Here is a 20,316-nt window from a genome sequence, read left to right on the forward strand (position 1 = left end):
GCCCAACTGGACAGTGTGGGGGAGTGGGCTCTGCACGTCACGCCCGCTCGATGTCCGCATCCACCTCCCATACCACCGGTGCCACCAGGCAAGAAGCTGGAATTACGGGAGTGGGCTCTGCGGACCGCTCCTCCTTGTCATACATCCTGGACAGTGCGTCTGCCTTAACGTTCTGGGAACCTGGTCTGTAGGAGAGGGTGAAAGAAAAGCGGATGAAAAACATGGCCCACCTCGCCTGGCGAGGGTTCAGTCTCCTAGCTGCCCAAATGTACTCCAGATTGCGGTGGTCAGTCCAAATGAGGAAAGGGTGTTTAGCCCCCTCAAGCCAATGTCTCCACGCTTTCAGAGCCCTGACAACAGCCAACAGCTCCCGGTCCCCCACATCATAGTTTCGCTCCGCCTGGCTGAGCCTCTTCGAAAAGAAAGCGCAGGGGCAGAGTTTTAGTGGCGTACCCGAGCGCTGAGACAGCACAGCCCCTATCCCAGCCTCGGACGCGTCCACCTCAACTATGAACGCTAAGGAGGGATCAGGATGAGCCAACATGGGAGCCGAGGTAAACAGAGCCTTCAGTTGACAAAAAGCCCTGTCCGCCTCTGCTGACCACTGCAGTCGCACCGGTCCCCCCTTCAGCAAGGAGGTCATGGGAGCCGCTACCTGACCGAAACCCCGGATAAATCTCCGGTAGTAGTTGGCAAACCCTAAGAACCGCTGCACCTCCTTTACCGTGGTTGGAGTCGGCCAATTACGCACGGCTGAAATGCGGTCATTCTTCATGGACTGTTAGAAGAACAGACATTTCTCAGCCTTGACGTACAGGTCATGCTCCAACAGGCGACCAAGCACCCTGCGCACCAGAGACACATGCTCGGCGCGTGTAGCGGAGTATTTTAGAATGTCATCTTTATACACCACTACACCTTGCCCGTGCAGGTCCCTGAAAATCTCGTCTACAAAGGATTGGAAGACTGATGGAGCATTCATTAACCCGTACGGCATGACGGGTGACCATTCATAGTGCCCAGATGTAGTGCTAAATGCCGTCTTCCACTCCCCCCCCCCCCCCCCCCCCCCCTTGATACGCACCAGGTTGTAAGCGCTCCTGAGGTCCAATTTTGTTAAGAAGCCCGCCCCGTGCAATGACTCTGTCATACTGGCTATGAGAAGTAGTGGGTAACTGTATTTTATCGTGATCTGATTCAAACCTCGATAGTCAATTCACGGGCGCAAACCTCCATCCTTCTTCTTCACAAAAAAGAAACTCGAGGAGACAGGTGAGATGGAAGGCCTAATGTATCCCTGTCCCAGAGGTTCGGTGACATATGTTTCCATAGCCACCATCTCCTCCTGTGACAGAGGATACACGTGACTCCTGGGAAGTGCAGCATCTACCAGAAGATTTATCGTACAATCCCCCGGTCGATGGGGTGGTAATTGAGTCGCCTTCTTTTTACAGAAGGCGAGTGCCAAATCGGCATATTCGGGGGGGAATGTGCATGTTGGATACCTGGTTTGGACTCTCCACAGTAGTGGCACCTAAGGAAACACCTACACACCTCCCTGAGCACTGACGAGACCATCCCACGAGAGCCCTCTGTTGCCACGAAATAATCGGATCATGAGAGGCCAACCAGGGAAGGCCCAACACAACAGGAAACGCAGGAGAGTCGATCAGAAAGAGACTAATTCTCTCCCCATGATTCTCCAGCGTTATCATTCGGAGTGGAGCTGTGACCTCCCTGATTAGCCCTGACCCCAACGGACGACTATCTAAGGCATGTACAGGGAAAGGGACATCAACAGGAACAATAGGAATCCCTAAACTAAGTGCAAAGGTACGGTCAATAAAGTTCCCAGCTGCGCCTGAATCTACTAGCGCCTTATGCTGGGAATGCTGGGAAAACTCAGGAAAGGCTACATACAACCACATGTGTGCAACAGGGAGCTCTGGGTGAGGTGTGTGCCTACTCACCTGAGATGATCCACCAGTGCTCCGCCTGCCACCTCTACTCCCTGGAGAACCTCCCCAGCACCGACCAGCAGTGTGTCCTCTGCGGCCACAGTTGGTGCAGGGAACTGTCCCCCCTCTGGTCTCCCTCATAGCAGCCCCTCCCAGCTCCATCGGGGTAGGATCAGAGGTGCTGGGGGATGGAACTGACGAACCCCAATCTGGACGTCCGCGGGATGCCAACAGGTTATCCAGCCAGATGGATGGGTCCACCAGCTGGTCCAGATTAAGGGTGGTGACCCTGCAGGCTAACTCCCTACAAACGTCCTCGCATAAACTACACCTGTAGTGATTGATCAGGGCCCGCTCATTCCATCCTGTGCCGGCGGCCAGAGTTCTAAAATCCAGAGCGAACTCCTGATCGCTCCTCATCCCTTGTCTTAAATGAAACAAGCGTTCCCCCGCCGCTCTCCCCTCAGGTGGATGATCGAAAGCTGCCCGGAAGCGGCGGGTGAAATCTTCGCAATTGTCCAAAGCCGAACGCCGCCCGAAGAAGGAGAGGGACCAACTTCGGCCGAAGTTGTGACAATTATATGATTATATATGATGTTATTATATTATTATATATGATATTATATATGATATTATTATATATGATATTATTATATATGATATATGATATTATTATATATGATATTATATATTATTATATATTATATTATTATATATGATATTATGATATTAATATATATTATATTATTATATATGATATTATTGTATTATTATATATTATATTAGTATATGATTATATATTATATTATTATAAATAGCCATGCAGAGGATGCAAAGGTGGATATCTGAACTGAGTAGAATTCATTCTTGAATTGAAAGTGAAGTAATGTCTTTCCATTTGTCGATTTAGTTACTTAAGAGAAAATACCCATTTTGACTTCTCTCTCTTTCTGTCGTTGGTCTGACAACTTGGGATTGAAATAAGCGCATGTAATGCTTTGTGTCACTGTATTCTCAAAACCTCAATTCAAAACGGAATAAAACACAATACCATCGATAGCCCCACAATACCAACAGTAAAATAAACTGTTATCAGATGTATCATCACTATTCACTAGTTATACCGTATCATCACTATTCACTATAGTTATACCGTATCATCACTATTCACTATAGTTATACCGTATCATCACTATTCACTATAGTTATACCGTATCATCACTATTCACTATAGTTATACCGTATCATCACTATTCACTAGTTATACCGTATCATCACTATTCACTATAGTTGCCCTGTATCATCACTATTCACTATAGTTGCCCTGTATCATCACTATTCACTAGTTATACCGTATCATCACTATTCACTAGTTATACCGTATCATCACTATTCACTAGTTATACCGTATCATCACTATTCACTAGTTATACCGTATCATCACTATTCACTAGTTATACCGTATCATCACTATTCACCAGTTATACCGTATCATCACTATTCACTAGTTATACCGTATCATCACTATTCACCAGTTATACCGTATCATCACTATTCACTAGTTATACCGTATCATCACTATTCACTATAGTTATACCGTATCATCACTATTCACTAGTTATACCGTATCATCACTATTCACTAGTTATACCGTATCATCACTATTCACTATAGTTATACCGTATCATCACTATTCACTAGATATACCGTATCATCACTATTCACTATAGTTATACCGTTTCATCACTATTCACTAGTTATACCGTATCATCACTATTCACTAGTTATACCGTATCATCACTATTCACTATAGTTATACCGTTTCATCACTATTCACTAGTTATACCGTATCATCACTATTCACTAGTTATACCGTATCATCACTATTCACTATAGTATTCACTATAGTTGCCCTGTATCATCACTATTCACTATAGTTATACCGTATCATCACTATTCACTAGATATACCGTATCATCACTATTCACTATAGTTATACCGTTTCATCACTATTCACTAGTTATACCGTATCATCACTATTCACTAGTTATACCGTATCATCACTATTCACTATAGTATTCACTATAGTTGTCCTGTATCATCACTATTCACTAGAGAAAGAAAGAATAGAGGGGGTGAAAGAGAAGATTAGAGACAGCTATGAATCTAATGTAATATTTTCACAGCCTCCAGCGACAGAAGAAGAAAGAGAACAAGAGAAGGAAGGAGAGGGAGAGGAGAAAGAGAACGAAGGAGAAAGACTGAGAAGAGAGAGCGAAAGAGAGAGAGAGAAGACAGAGCTCACAATTGTCTACAGTATGAACCAGTCCAACCAGGACCCGAGTGGAGTGGGGACAGCAGACCGTGATGAGGACTCTCCCAACATCATCGTCTACAGAAAGGTAGGGCACGAAGGCCTTTATAACACTATGTTGTGGGAAGGTTGTATGAATGTTGTGCAGTGGAAACATGCACTGTGTACAACGGGCTTATAAGGTAGGAATGCTCTGGCTTCTTTTATTTCCTAAACAAAGTCCTTGCTGCCTAGCTCTACAGTTGAAGTCGGAAGTTTACATACACCTTAGCCAAATACATTCAAACTCAGTTTTTCACAATTCCTGACATTTAATCATAGTAAAAAATTCCCTGTATTAGGTCAGTTAGGATCACCACTTTATTTTAAGAATGTGAAATGTCAGGATAATAGAAGAGCGAGTGATTTATTTCAGCTTTTATTTCTTTCATCACATTCCCAGTGGGTCAGAACTTTACATACACTCAATTAGTATTCGGTAGCATTGCCTTTAAATTGTTTAACTTGGGTCAAACGTTTCGGGTTGCATTCCACAAGCTTCCCACAATAAGTTGGGTGAGATTTGTCCCATTCCTCCTGACAGAGCTGGTGTAACTGAGTCAGGTTTGTAGACCTCCTTGCTCACACACACTTTTTCAGTTCTGCCAACAGATTTTCTATAGGATTGAGGTCAGGGCTTTGTGATGGCCACTCCAATACCTTGACTTTGTTGTCCTTAAGCCATTTTGCCACAACTTTGGAAATATGCTTGGGGTCATTGTCCATTTGAAAGACACATTTGCGACCAAGCTTTAACTTCCTGACTGATGTCTTGAGATGTTACTTCATTATATCCACATAATTGTCCTGCCTCATGATGCCATCTATTTTGTGAAGTGCACCAGTCCCTCCTGCAGCAAAACACCCCCACAACATGATGCTGCAACCCCAATGTTTCACAATGTTTCACGGTTGGGATGGTGTTCTTCGGCTTGCAAGCCTCCCCCTTTTCCCTCCAAACATAACAATGGTCATTATGGCCAGTTTTTTTTGTTTCATCAGACCAGAGGACATTTCTCCAAAAAGTACAATCTTTGTCCCTATGTGCAGTTGCAAACCGTAGTCTGGCTTTTTTATGGCGGTTTTGGAGCAATGGCTTCTTCCTTGCTGAGCGGCCTTTCAGGTTATGTTGATATAGGACTCGTTTTACTGTGGATATAGATACTTTGTACCTGTTTCCTCCAGCATCTTCACAAGGTTCTTTGCTGTTGTTCTGGGATTGATTTGCACTTTCCGCACCAAAGCACGTTCATCTCCAGGAGACAGAACGTGTCTCCTTCCTGAGCGGTATGACGGCTGCGTGGTCCCATGGTGTTTATACTTGCGTACTATTGTTTGTACAGATGAACGTGGTACCTTCAGGAGTTTGGAGATTGCTCCCAAGGATGAACCAGACTTGTGGAGGTCTACAATTTTTGTTGGCTGATTTCTTTTGATTTTCCCATGATGCCAAGCAAAGAGGCACAGAGTTTTAAGGTAGGCGTTGAAATACATCCACAGGTACACCTCCAATTGACTCAAATTATGTCAATTAGACTATAAGAAGCTTCTAAAGCCAATACATAATTTTCTGGAATTTTCCAAGCTGTTTAAAGGCAGCGTCAACTACTGTATGTAAACTTCTGAACCACTGGATTTGTGATAAAATGAATTATAAGTGAAATAATCTGTCTGTAAACAATTGTTGGAAAAATGACTTGTGTCATGCACGAAGTAGATGTCCTAACCAACTTGCCAAAGCTATAGTTTGTTAGCAAGACATTTTTGGAGTGGTTGAAAAACGAGTTTTAATGACTCCACCCTAAGTGTATGTAAACTTCCGACTTCAACTGTATGTCCAGAAACAGACAGGTGCTGCTGTAAGCCCAAAGTGTGATTAAAACAAAGGGTAAACTCGGAACCTGGATGTGTGTGTGTCTGTCAAATCAAATAACATTTTATTGGTCACATACACGTGTTTAACAGATGTTATTGTAGCGAAATGCTTGTTCTTCTAGCTCCGACAGCGCAGTAATATTTAACAAGTAATATCTAACAGTTTCACAACATATACCCAATACACACATCTAAGTAAAGGAATGGAATTAAGACTATATAAATATATGGACGAGCAATGTCAGAGAGGCATAGACTAAGATACAGTAGAATAGTATAGAATACAGTGTACACAATGAGATGGGTAATGCAAGATATGTAAACATTATTAAAGTGACTAGTGTTCCATTTATTAAAGTGGCCAGTTATTTCAAGTCTATGTATATAGGCAGCAGCCTCTAAGGTGCAAGTGACGGCTATTTAACAGTCTGATGGCCTTGAGATCGAAGCTGTTTTTCAGTATCTCAGTCCTAGCTTTGATGCACCTGTACTGACCTTGCTTTCTGGATGATAGTGGGGTGAACAGGCAGTGCCTCGGGTGGTTGTTATCCTTGATGATCTTTTTGGCCTTCCTGTGACATCGGGTGAGGAAGGTGTACTGGAGGGAAGGTAGTTTGCCTCCAGTGATGCGTTGGGCAGACCGCACCACCCTCTGGAGAGCCCTGCGGTTGCGGGCGGTGCAGTTGCCATACCAAGCAGTGATACAGCCCGACAGGATGCTCTCAATTGTGCATCTATATAGGTTTGTGAGGGTTTTAGGTGCCAAGCCAAATTTATTCAGTCTCCTGAGGTTGAAGAGGCGCTGTTGCACCTTCTTCACCACACTGTCTATGTGGGTCGTCCATTTCAGTTTGTCAGTGATGTGTACGCCAAGGAACTTGAAGCTTTCCACCTTCTCCACTGCGGTCCCGTCGATGTGGATAAGGGGTTGCTCCCTTTAATGTTTCCTGAAGTCCACGATCATCTCCTTTGTTTTGTTGAGTGAGAGGTAATTTTCCTGTCACCACACTCCCAGAGCCTTCACCTCCTCCCTGTAGGCCGTCTCATCAGTTTTGGTAATCAAGCCTACCACTGTCTGCAAACTTGATGATTGAGTTGGAGGCGTGCTTGGCCACACAGTCATGGGTGAACAGGGAGTACAGGAGGGGGCTGAGCACACACCCTTGTGAGGCCCCGGTGTTGAGGATCAGCGAAGTGGAGGTGTTGTTCCCTGCCTTCACCACCTGAGGGCAGCCCGTCAGGAAGTCCAGGACCCAGCTGCACAGGGCGGGGTTTAGATCCAGGGCCTCTAGCTTAATGATGAGCTTGGAGGGTACTATGGTGCTGAATGCCTAGCTATATTCAATGAACAGCATTCTTACATAGGTATTCGTCGTGTCCAGATGGGATAGGGCAGCGTGCAGTGTGATGGTGATTGCATCGTCTGTGGATCTATTGGGGCGGTAAGCAAATTGAAGTGGGTCTTGGGTGACAGGTAAGGTGGAGGTGATATGATCCTTGACTAGTCTCTCAAAGCACTTCATGATGACAGAAGTGAGTGCTACGGGGCGATAGTCATTTAGTTCAGTTACTTTAGCTTTCTTGGTAACAGGAACAATGGTGGCCATCTTGAAGCACGTGGGGACAGCAGACTGGGATAGGAAGAGATTGAATATGTCCGTAAACACACCAGCTACCTGGTCTGCGCATGCTCTGGTGACGCAGCTCGGGATGCTGCCTGGGCTGGCAGCCTTGTGAATGTTAACACGCTTAAATGTCTTACTCACATCAGCCACGGAGAAGGAGAGCCCACAGTCCTTGGTAGTGGGCCGCATCGGTGGCACTGTGTCATCCTCAAAGCGGGCGAAGAAGGTGTTTAGCTTGTCCGGAAGCAAGACATCGGTGTCCGCGACGTGGCTGGTTTTCCTTTTGTAGTCCGTGATTGTTTGTAGACCCTGCCACATGAGCTGTTGAATTGTATTTGGCCATAATTGTATTCGGCCATATTCCCAGTCACCTTTCCATGGTTAAATGCGGTGGTTCACGCTTTCAGTTTTGTGCGAATGCCGCCATCTATCCACGGTTTCTGGTTAGGGAAAGTTTTAATAGTCACAGTGGGCACAACATCTCCAATGCACTTCCTGATAAACTCATTCACAGTATCAGTATATTCGTCGATATTATTGTGTGTGTGTGTGTGTGTGTGTGTGTGTGTATACAGTATGTGGTGTGTGGTGTATTTTGAGTTGGACATGTACACACACACACACACACACACACACACACACACACACACACACACACACACACACACACACACACACACACACACACACACACACACACACACACACACACACACACACACACACACACACACGCACACCCTAGGTCAACAAAGGACTGCGATAATGAGACAGTGAACAGAATCTAAAGTGTTAAGGAGAAGGTATTAGAACTCCTATGGTGTCGCCAGAGAGACCTAGGATGACCTTTTACATCTGCTAGTGGCCACCTGCTAGGGTGAAACTCTCACGAAACTCTCTGAAAACTCATGAGACATGTGGGCTTATCTGCAGACCAGGGTGTTTCTCTGTCTCTGATGCAAAGAAAATGAATCATGTATGAAACTGTCATGTATCTCCATCCACTTAGCTCTCTCTTACACACGCACACACACATTACACACACTTTTAACACACATTACACACACTTTTAACACACATTAACCACACATGATGCTATTATTGTCCCCGGTAAAAAAAGTTTTTTAAAAGTATGTGAACCCTTTGGAATTACCTGGATTTCTGCATAAATTGGTCATCAAATTTGATATCATCTTTATCTAAGTCATAACAATAGACCAACGTAGTGTGCTTAAACTAATAACACACAAATTATTGTGTTTTTATATTGAATACATTCACAGTGTAGGTTGGGAAAAGTATGTGAATCCCTAGGCTAATGACTTCTCCAAAGCTAATTGGAGCCAAGAGTCTGCTAACCGTTAGTCCAATCAATGAGATGAGATTGGAGATGTTGGTTAGAGCTGCCCTGCCCTATAAAAAACACTCACAAAATTTGAGTTCACAAGAAGCATTGCCTGATGTGACCCATGCCTCAAACAAAAGAGATCTCAGATTAAGAATTGTTGACTTGCATAAAGCTGGACATGGTTACATAAGTATCTCTAAAAGCCTTGATGTGTATCAGACCACGGAAAGACAAATTGTCTATAAATGGAGAAAGTTCAGCACTGTTGCTACTCCCCCTAGGAGTGGCCGTCCTGCAAAGATGACTGCAAGAGCACAGTGCAGAATGCTCAATGAGGTTAAGAAGAATCCTAAAGTGTCAGCTAAAGACTTACAGAAATCGAATCTATGGAACATGCTAACATCTCCGTAGACGAACGTAAAACACTAAACAAGAATGGTGTTCATGGGAGGGCACCACAGAAGAAGCCACTGCTGTCCAAAAAAAAACATTGCTGCACGTCTGAAGTTTGTGAAAATGCACCTGGATGTTCCACAGCGCTACTGGTGAAATATTCTGTAGACAGATGAAACTACAGTTGAGTTGTTTGGAAGGAACACACAACACTATGTGTGGAGAAAAAAATCACAGCACACACATCAAAACCTCATCCCAACTGTAAAGTCTGGTGGAGGGAGCATCATGTTTTGGGGCTGCTTTGATGCCTCAGGGCCTGGACAGCTTGCTATCATCAATGGAAAAATGAATTCCCAAGTTTATTAAGACATTTTGCAGGAGAATGTTAGGCTATCTGTCCACCAATTGAAGCTCAACAGAAGTTGGGTGATGCAATAGGACAACGACCCAAAACACAGAAGTAAATTAGCAACAGAATGGCTTCAACAGAAGAAAATACACCTTCTAGAGTGACCCAGTCAGAGTCCTGACCTCAACCGGATTGAGATGCTGTGGCATGACCTCGAGAGAGCAGTTCACACCAGACATCCCAAGAATATTGCTTGAACTGAAACAGTTTTGTGAAGAGGAATGGTCCAAAATTCCTCCTGACCGTTGTGCAGGTCTGATTCGCAACTACAGAAAACGTTTGGTTGAGGTTATTGCTGCCAAAGGAGGGTCAACCAGTTATTAAATCCAAGGGTTCACATACTTTTCCCACCCTGCACTGTGAATGTGTACACGGTGTGTTCAATAAAGACATGAAAACGTATAATTTAAAAACAGAGTAGAAGTACTCTGAAACACCCAAAGTGGTTCTTCAACCTGAATATGGGTGTTTTTAAGAGAGCGTTGTGAAAACCCATTTTGGGGGTTCAGTGAATGTAAAAGGCTGCATTAAAACTCAAAAAGTCCCGTGTGTGGCTCAGTTGGTAGAGCATGGCGCTTGCAACGCCAGGGTTGTGGGTTCATTTCCCAAGGGGGGACCAGGGTTCAATTCCCACCGGGGGACCAGGATGAATATGTATGAACTTTCCAATTTGTAAGTCGCTCTGGATAAGAGCGTCTGCTAAATGTAAATGTAAATGTAAAAACGGTGTTTCTCATACAATCAATGGTTTACAAATGCAAACGGTTTATAGCCTATATATTGATTGATTAAAAGAGCCTATGGAGAATATTTTCTTCTGGATTTCCACCTTTTTCAATGCTTTATTTAGACTAGATTAGAAACAGGAGATAGACGAGGAGTGAAAGTGGGACAGGCGGAAGCGGGAATTGAACCTCTGACTTCTGGGGCAGTAAGATGGAACATTTCATTGGAATTTTATTGGAATTTTACACACTCAACAGAAATTATTCTGAGGTGAATTGAAATGGACAACATATGCAAGTAATTTCAATGATTTGTTAATTTCATTTCACTAACAAATTTTAAGAATGAACCAAACTTCTTATGGCTGCAGGGGCAGTATTGAGTAGCTTGGATGAAAGGTTCACAGAGGTGCCCAGAGTAAACGGTCTGCTCCCCAGTCATAGTTGCATATTATTATTAGTATTGGATAGAAAACACTCTGAAGTTTCTAAAACGGTTTGAATTATGTCTGTGAGTATAACAGAACTCATATGGCAGGCACAAACCTGAGAAGTTCCACTTCCTGTTTGGATTTTTTCTGAGGTAGATTTTCAACCAAGCTCCCATTGACATTACAGCGAGATATGGATGAGTTTTCACTTCCTACGGCTTCCACTATATGTCAACAGCAAATAGAACTTTGTCTGATCACTCTGCTGTGAAGGGGGGCCGAAGGAGACAGGAATGAGTAACCACTGCCATGAGGTGACCACGCTTTGACCACGCGCGTTCACCTGAGAGGTAGCTCCGTTCCATCGCTCAACTGAAGCCAATGTAGTTCTCCGGTTAGAACGTTATTCAAGATGTACGTTCTAAAGATTGATTCAATACATCGTTTGACATGTTTCTACTTACTGTTACAGAACTTTTGGACATTTCGTCACGTTTTAGTGAACGCGCTTTGTGACTTTGGAATTGTTTACCAAACGCGCTAACCAAAGTAGCTAATTGGACATAAATAACAGACATTATCGAACAAAACAAGCATTTATTGTGGACCTGGGATTCCTGGGAGTGCATTCTGATGAATTTTATCAACGTTAAGGAAACATTTACCATGTAATTTCTGGTTTCTGTTGACTCCAACATGGCGGCTAATTTGACTCTTGTTCTGAGCTCCGTCTCAAATTATTGCATGGTTTGCTTTTTCCGTAAAGTTCTTTTGAAATCTGACACAGCGGTTGCATTAAGGAGAGGTATATCTATAATTCCATGTGTATAACTTGTATTATCATCTACATTTATGATGAGTATTTCTGTTGTTTTTGGAACTAGTGAATGCAACGCGCCAATGTAAACTCAGATTTTTTTATATAAATATGAACTTTATCAAACAAAACATGCATGTATTGTGTAACATGAAGTCCTATGAGTGTCATCTGATGAAGATCATCAAAGTTTAGTGATTAATTTTAGCTATATTTCTGCTTTTTGTGACTGCTATCTTTCGCTGGAAAAATGGCTGTGCTTATTGTGGTTTAGTGTGACCTAACATAATCGTTTGTAGTGCTTTCGCTGAAAAGCATATTTGAATTCGGACACTTTGATGGGATTAACAACAAGATTATCTTTAAAATGGTATAAAACACATGTATGCTTGAGGAATTTTAATTATGTGTAACGGTAATCCTCCTCCTCTTCATCAGACGAGGAGGTGTATTGAGGGAACCAAGGCGCAGCGTAGTGAAAAGACATAATTTTATTAACGAAACACGAACTTGATTAAACTAACAAAAACAACAAACGGTGTAGACAGACCTAAACGACGTACTTACATAAAACAAGAAAAACGCACGAATAGGAACATAGGCTACACAAACCGAACAAACCGTAAACAGTCCCGAGTGGTGTACAGACACAGACACGGAAGACAATCACCCACAACGAACACTGTGACAACGCCTACCTAAATATGACTCTTAATTAGAGGAACGCCAAACACCTGCCTCTAATTAAGATCCATACCAGGCAACCCAAAACCAACACAGAAACAGAAAACATAGAATGCCCACCCAAACTCACGTCCTGACCAACTAACACATATAACAAACTAACAGAAATAGGTCAGGAACGTGACATAACCCCCCCCATAAGGTGCGAACTCTGGGCGCACCAGCACAAAATCTAGGGGAGGGTCTGGGTGGGCATCTGACCACGGTGGTGGCTCAGGCTCCGGGCGAGGTCCCCACCCCACCATAATCCATCCTAGCCTCCATCTCCCCCTAAGAATGTCCACCCTCCTTTTACCCCCACAAAATCTTCTTAGTAACATCAATGATAGGGACAGCACCGGGACAGAGAGATAGATCAAGACAGAGGGATAGATCAGAATATAGAGGTAGATCAAGATAGAGAGGGAGATCATGATAGCGGGGCAACTCCGGACTGAAAGGCAGCTCCGGACAGAGAGACAGCTCTGGACTGATGGGCAGTTCTGGGTATATAGCCGTTTCAGGCTGAAGGGCAGCTCATGGCTGACTGACGAATCTGGACGCTCATGGCAGGCTGACGGCTCTCGACGCTCATGGCAGGCTGACGGCTCTCGACGCTCATGGCTGGCTGACGGCTCTCGACGCTCATGGCTGGCTGACGGCTCTCGACGCTCATGGCAGGCTGACGGCTCTCGACGCTCATGGCTGGCTGACGGCTCTCGACGCTCATGGCTGGCTGACGGCTCTCGACGCTCATGGCTGGCTGACGGCTCTCGACGCTCATGGTTGGCTGACGGCTCTCGACGCTCATGGCTGGCTGACGGCTGTCGACGCTCATGGCTGGCTGACGGCTCTCGACGCTCATGGCTGGCTGACGGCTCTCGACGCTCATGGCTGGCTGACGGCTCTCGACGCTCATGGCTGGCTGACGGCTCTCGACACTCATGGCAGGCTGACGGCTCTCGACGCTCATGGCAGGCTGACGGCTCTCGACGCTCATGGCAGGCTGACGGCTCTCGACGCTCATGGCTCTCTGACGGCTCTGGCCGCTCATGTCTGGTTGGCGGCTCTGGCAGATCCTGTCTGGTTGGCGGCTCTGGCAGATCCTGTCTGGTTGGCGGCTCTGGCAGATCCTGTCTGGTTGGCGGCTCTGGCAGATCCTGTCTGGTTGGCGGCTCTGGCAGATCCTGTCTGGTTGGCGGCTCTGGCAGATCCTGTCTGGTTGGCGGCTCTGGCAGATCCTGTCTGGTTGGCGGCTCTGGCAGATCCTGTCTGGTTGGCGGCTCTGGCAGATCCTGTCTGACGGGCGGCTCTAGCGGCTCCTGTCTGGCGGACGGCTCTAGCGGCTCCTGTCTGGCGGACGGCTCTAGCGGCTCCTGTCTGGCGGACGGCTCTGTAGGCTCATGGCAGACGGGCGGCTTTGCAGGCTCATGGCAGACGGGCGGCTTTGCAGGCTCATGGCAGACGGATGGCTCAGACGGCGCTGGGGAGACGGATGGCTCAGACGGCGCTGGGGAGACGGATGGCTCAGATGGCGCTGGGGAGACGGATGGCTCAGATGGCGCTGGGGAGACGGATGGCTCTGGCCGGATAAGGCGCACTGTAGACCTGGTGCCGGAACTGGAGGCACCGGGCTAAGGACACGCACCTTCATGCTAGTGCGGGGAGCAGGGACAGGGCACACTGGACTCTCAAAGCCCACTCTATACCTGGTGCGTGGTACCGGCACTGGTGGCACCGGGCTGAGGACAAGCACATCAGGATTAGTAGGGGGAGAAGAAACAGTGTGTACAGGGCTCTGGAGACGCACAGGAGGCTTAGTGCGTGGTGCCGGAACTGGAGGCACCGAACTGGATACACGCACTACAGGGAGAGTGCGTGGAGGAGGAACAGGGCTCAGGAGACGCACTGGTAGCCTAGTGCGTAGTGTAGGCACTGTAGGTACTAGGCTGGGGCGGGGAGGTGGCGCCGGAAATACCGGACCGTGGAGGCGTACTGGCTCTCTTGAGCATTGAGCCTGCCCAACCTTACCTGGTTGAATGCTCCCGGTCGCCCGACCAGTGCGGGGAGGTGGAATAACCCGCACCGGCCTATGTAGGCGAACCGGGGAAACCATACGTAAGGCAGGTGCCATGTATGCCGGCCCGAGGAGACGCACTGGAGACCAGACGCGTTGAGCCGGCCTCATGACACCTGGCTCAATACCCAATCTAGCCCTACCAGTGCGGGGAGGTGGAATAACCCGCACTGGGCTATGCACTCGTACAGGAGACACCGTGTGCTCTACTGCGTAACACGGCGCCTGCCCGTACTCCCGCTCTCCACGGTAAGCCTGGGAAGTGGGCGCAGGTCTCCTACCTGCCCTTGGCCCACTACCTCTTAGCCCCCCCCAAGAAATTTTTGGGTATTACTCACGGGCTTTTTGGGCTTCCGTGCAAGACGCGTTCCCTCATAACTCCGGTTCCTCTCTCTCTTTTCCTCCGCTCTCCGAACTGCCTCCAGCTGTTCCCATGGACGGTGATTTACTTTAGCCCATGGTCCTTCTCCGTTAAATACTTGCTCCCAACTCCATAAGTCCTGTATACCTCCCCGTTGCTCCAAATTACGCTGCTTGGTTCTGGATTCTTGGTGGGTGATTCTGTAACGGTAATCCTCCTCCTCTTCATCAGACGAGGAGGTGTATTGAGGGAACCAAGGCGCAGCGTAGTGAAAAGACATAATTTTATTAACGAAACACGAACTTGATTAAACTAACAAAAAAACAACAAACGGTGTAGACAGACCTAAACGACGTACTTACATAAAACAAGAAAAACGCACGAATAGGAACATAGGCTACACAAACCGAACAAACCGTAAACAGTCCTGCGTGGTGTACAAACACAGACACGGAAGACAATCACCCACAACGAACACTGTGACAACGCCTACCTAAATATGACTCTTAATTAGAGGAACACCAAACACCTGCCTCTAATTAAGAGCCATACCAGGCAACCCAAAACCAACACAGAAACAGAAAACATAGAATGCCCACCCAAACTCACGTCCTGACCAACTAACACATATAACAAACTAACAGAAATAGGTCAGGAACGTGACATTATGAGATTTCTGTTGTTTTGAATTTGGCGCCCTGCACTTTCACTGGCTGTTGTCATAACATCCCGTCACCGGGATTGCTGCCATAAGAAGTTTTTTAAATATTCCTCAAAATGCAAGTATCTATTCTGAGGATAACCAGAATAGAGAAAATGGAGTGATTGAACTCATTGGAAGTCTGATTGTAATCTCCTTACACTTCCGGGCCACATGCCTCTGTTTTTAGCAGACTGTCGGTCATTTTGATATTATGATTTTAATACACAATGTCATATGTATGTTTGAAGAAAGAAAAGTATACTTCTATATTCTATATTAATCAGCTTGTTAAGGTGTAATGGACCACGATGAACGAATATCCAAACCTGTCAGGCAAAAATTATGTTCAGTGACGTGTTATTCATGGGTGCCATTTTGTCTCTCTGTGTTTCATAAACGTCCTTCAATGTATTTCACTGGAGAAAGCATCTGAGTGTACGAAACAGAGCTCCTCTGTTTTAGTATGTGTAGCCCAACTATTTGGTTCTGTCTGGTCAAAAAGATTCTGACATTGTTGCCGCCGGTAGCATTGAATGCAAGGGAAGCCAACAAGCGTTTGGCCTCCCGTGATAAAAAAAAGTATAAAATAATAGCCAATCAGCATTGAGTTAAACTGAGTGAGCTCAGCTGTGAATGTTCCTGGCGCACCAAAAAAAAAGTGTCAAGGGAAGCCAGTTTGGGTTTGGCTTCACACCAATCACATCCGTACTGGCCAATGATTATGATTATAACAGGGATTCTAATCCAACTGTAAATGTGTACATTGTCCCCTGGCCTGAGAGGATGGAAGTTAAATATGTAGCTAGATGTAGTAACGTTAGCCTAATGTTAACTAGTTGGCCTGGCGCATCGTTGCCCATGAAAGGAAGTTAGGCTAGCGAGCAAGCATTTTAGCCAGGTAGCCTAGGATAACAAAAACTCAAAGCGTGTCCTGTTTGACAGACTCATAGACCATTCAAGGAACATGAAAGAGAGATTGATGGCATTGCTGGCATTTCTCTACAAGTAGGGTGAGTCAACGTGCTTTTTTAAAAACTTGCAAGCATCCACACAAGCACATACACAGAAATCAGAGCCATGGACAGCCATGTCATCTTTAGCTGACGTTGATTTAGCTGACGTTGATCATCAGCTGACGTTGATTTAGCTGACGTTGATCATCAGCTGATGTTGACTTAGCTGACGTTGATTTAGCTGACGTTGACTGACGTTGATTGGACTAAGTCGTTTTTTTGGAATCTTTTAGTTGTCACTGAATTAGACAAGGCAGAGGTGATTTAGATTATGTTGAAGTGATGCTGTATTAATGGAGGCAGCTCCTGTTTTCTTTGCGCACTAGTGGTAACTCTCCGTGGTTCTAAATCAATAGTTGTTTAATAGTCTGAAAATGTCAGAAACATTAACTTGCTTGATCATGTTGTAGGTCATGTAACTTCATCAAACAGACGTTGGCATGTTGCTCTCCGGTTTTGTGATGAAACAAAGGTGTGGTTGAATTTATTCTGCCACTGTGTCTTCTTATTGTGTCGGCCTAAGGACTATTTATCATGGTGTCAAGGTATATGAACAGGTTATAAGAGCAAATGCAATTTTCACAACATATAGGTTGTAATATGGCTTTTTTCCCCCCTGGCTTGATTTCCCTGGTGATTTTACCCACACACTGCCACTGGTGATGAGGCAACCCATTCCCACATTACAAACATGGTAGAAACAAACACAGCATCCTGCAATGCTTGCTGATAAACCTCTAGTTACTGCTGGTGGAGTGAGCCCTGTGCTCAACAATGCTTTCAAAATGGGTTAAACTGGCAAATGATCGGATACCACAGGGGGCTGCTGAGAGGAGGATGGCTCACAATAATGGCTGGAACAGATTAAATGGAATGGCATCAAAAAACATGGAAACCATGGACTCCCAAGTGTCACAGCGTTCTAAGGCACTGCATCTCAGTGCTAGAGGCGTCACTACAGACCCTGGTTTGATTCCAGGCTGTATCACAACCGGCCGTGATTGGGAGTCCCATAGGATGGCATACAATTTTTACATTTTTAATTTCACCTTTATTTAACCAGGTAGGCCAGTTGAGAACAAGTTCTCATTTACAACTGTGACCTGGCCAAGATAAAGCAAAGCAGTTCGACACATACAACAACACAGAGTTACACATGGAATAAACAAAAGCACAGTCAATAACACAATAGAAAAATCTATATACAGTGTGTGCAAATGGCATAAGGAGGTAAGGCAATAAATAGGCCATAAGTAGCGAAGTAATTACAATTTAGCAGATTAACACTGGAGTGATAGATGTGCAGATGATGATGTGCAAGTAGAAATACTGGTGTGCAAAAGAGCAAAAAAAGTAAATAAAAACAATATGGGGTTGAGGTAGGTAGCTGGATGGGCTATTTACAGATGGACTATGTACAGCTGCAGCGATCGATAAGCTGCTCAGATGCTGATGACTAAAGTTAGTGAGGGAGATATAAGTCTCCAACTTCAGCCATTTTTGCAATTTGCTCCAGTCATTGGCAGCAGAGAACTGGAAGGAAAGGCGACCAAATGTAGGTGTTGGCTTTGGTGATGACCAGTGAGATATACCTGCTGGAGCGCGTGCTACAGGTGGGTGTTTTTATCGTGACCAGTGAGCTGAGATAAGGCGGAGCTTTACCTAGCAAAGACTTATAGATGACCTGGAACCAGTGGGTCTGGCGACGAATATGTAGTGAGGACCAGCCAACGAGAGCGTACAGGTCACAGTGGTGGGTAGTGTATGGGGCTTCGGTGACAAAACAGATGGCACTGTGATAGACTGCATCCAGTTTGCTGAGTAGTGTTGGAGGCTATTTTGTAAATGACATCGCCGAAGTCGAGGATCGGTAGGATAGTCAGTTTTACGAGGGTATGTTTGGCAGTGTGAGTGAAGGAGACTTTGTTGCAAAATAGGAAGTTGATTCTAGATTTAATTTTGGATTGTAGATGCTTAATATGAGTCTGGAAGGAGAGTTTACAGTCTAGCCAGACACCTAGGTATTTGTAGTTGTCCACATATTCTAAGTCATAACCGTCCAGAGTAGTGATGCTGGTCGTGCATCACAAAACATGCATTAAGTTTTACTTGCAGTTGGAGGCCACGGATGGAGTGTTGTATGGCATTGAAGCTTGTTTGGAGGTTAGTTAACACAGTGTCCAAAGAAGGGCCAGAAGTATACAGAATGGTGTCGTCTGCGTAGAGTTGGATCAAGGAATCACCCGCAGCAAGAGCGACATTGTTGATATATACAGAGAAGAGAGTCGGCCTAAGAATTGTGGCACCCCCATAGAGATTGCCTGAGGCCCGGACAACAGGCCCTCCGATTTGACACACTGAACTCTATCTGAGAAGTAGTTGAACCAGGCGAGGCAGTCATTTGAGAAACCAAGGCTGTTGAGTCTGCCGAAAAGAATACGGTGATTGACAGAGTCAAAAGCCTTGGCCAGGTCGATGAAGACGGCTGCACAGTACTGTCTTTTATCGATGGTGGTTATGATATCATTTAGTACCTTGAGTGTGGCTCAGGTGCACCCATGGCCAGCTCGGAATTGGCCCAGCGTCGTCCGGGTTTGACCGGGGTAGGCCGTCATTATAAACAATAATTTATTCTTAACTGACTTGCCTAGTTAAATAAAGGTTCAATTAAAATTAATAAATGTATTTGATACCATACCACTAATACCGCTCCAGTCATTACCATGAGCCTGTCCTCCTCAATTAAGGCACCACCAACCTCCAGTGGCAGATACATAAGTCAATGTTAAATATTAAAATACCCTAGAAGATGTGATCTAATTCTGCACTAGACAGGATTCAAAACATCATAATGGTAAAAGGGAAAGGGGGATATCTAGTCAGTTGTACAACTGAAAGCATTCAACTGAAATGTGTCTTCCGCATTTAACCCAACCTCTCTGAATCAGAGAGGTGCGGGGGGCTGCCATAATCAACATCCAAGTCTTCGGCGCTTGGGGAACAGTGGGTTAACTACTTTGCTCTGGGGCAGAATGACAGATTTTTACCTTGTCAGCTTGGGGATTCAATCCAGCAACCTTTCGGTTACTGCTCTAACCAGTAGTGTGTTTAGAAGCTTTAGAGTGAGGAAACGACACAAAAACTGAAGGGATCTAATTCTGCACTGAACTAAAATAGTGGTTTCAACCATTTCCGGTAGTGCTCCCAGTCCCTGGCAAGGTGTTGCTCAACACTGGATTAAGTTGTGTTACAACACACCATGTAATGTTTCAAAACATCACAGGATGAGGTGTTTCAATAATCCAGAAAATGTTTCTTCTCCTTCAAGTTGGTGGCAGCTCAGTTGCCACTAGTTTAGGTGTTAATTTATTTTTGGTGTTCAAGAACTTAATTTCAACTGGAGTGACTGCGGTCCCAGATTTTCTGGAACCCGATTTGCCGTTGATATTGATACGTTGATATCTACGCATGTGCGTTAAGTACAGTGGCTTCTGCTCAGCGC

The 20,316-nt window shown here is 45.3% G+C and overlaps 1 protein-coding gene across 1 annotated transcript in view; it reads right to left on the reverse strand.

Moving 5' to 3' along the window:
• Positions 1 to 20,316, reverse strand: part of LOC129817788 (uncharacterized) — a 29,708-nt gene that overhangs the window by 1,664 nt on the left and 7,728 nt on the right. The window lies entirely within an intron of this gene.

The sequence above is a fragment of the Salvelinus fontinalis genome, chromosome 20 (assembly GCF_029448725.1).
Source record: "Salvelinus fontinalis isolate EN_2023a chromosome 20, ASM2944872v1, whole genome shotgun sequence".
Classification (NCBI taxonomy): Eukaryota; Metazoa; Chordata; class Actinopteri; order Salmoniformes; family Salmonidae; genus Salvelinus; species Salvelinus fontinalis.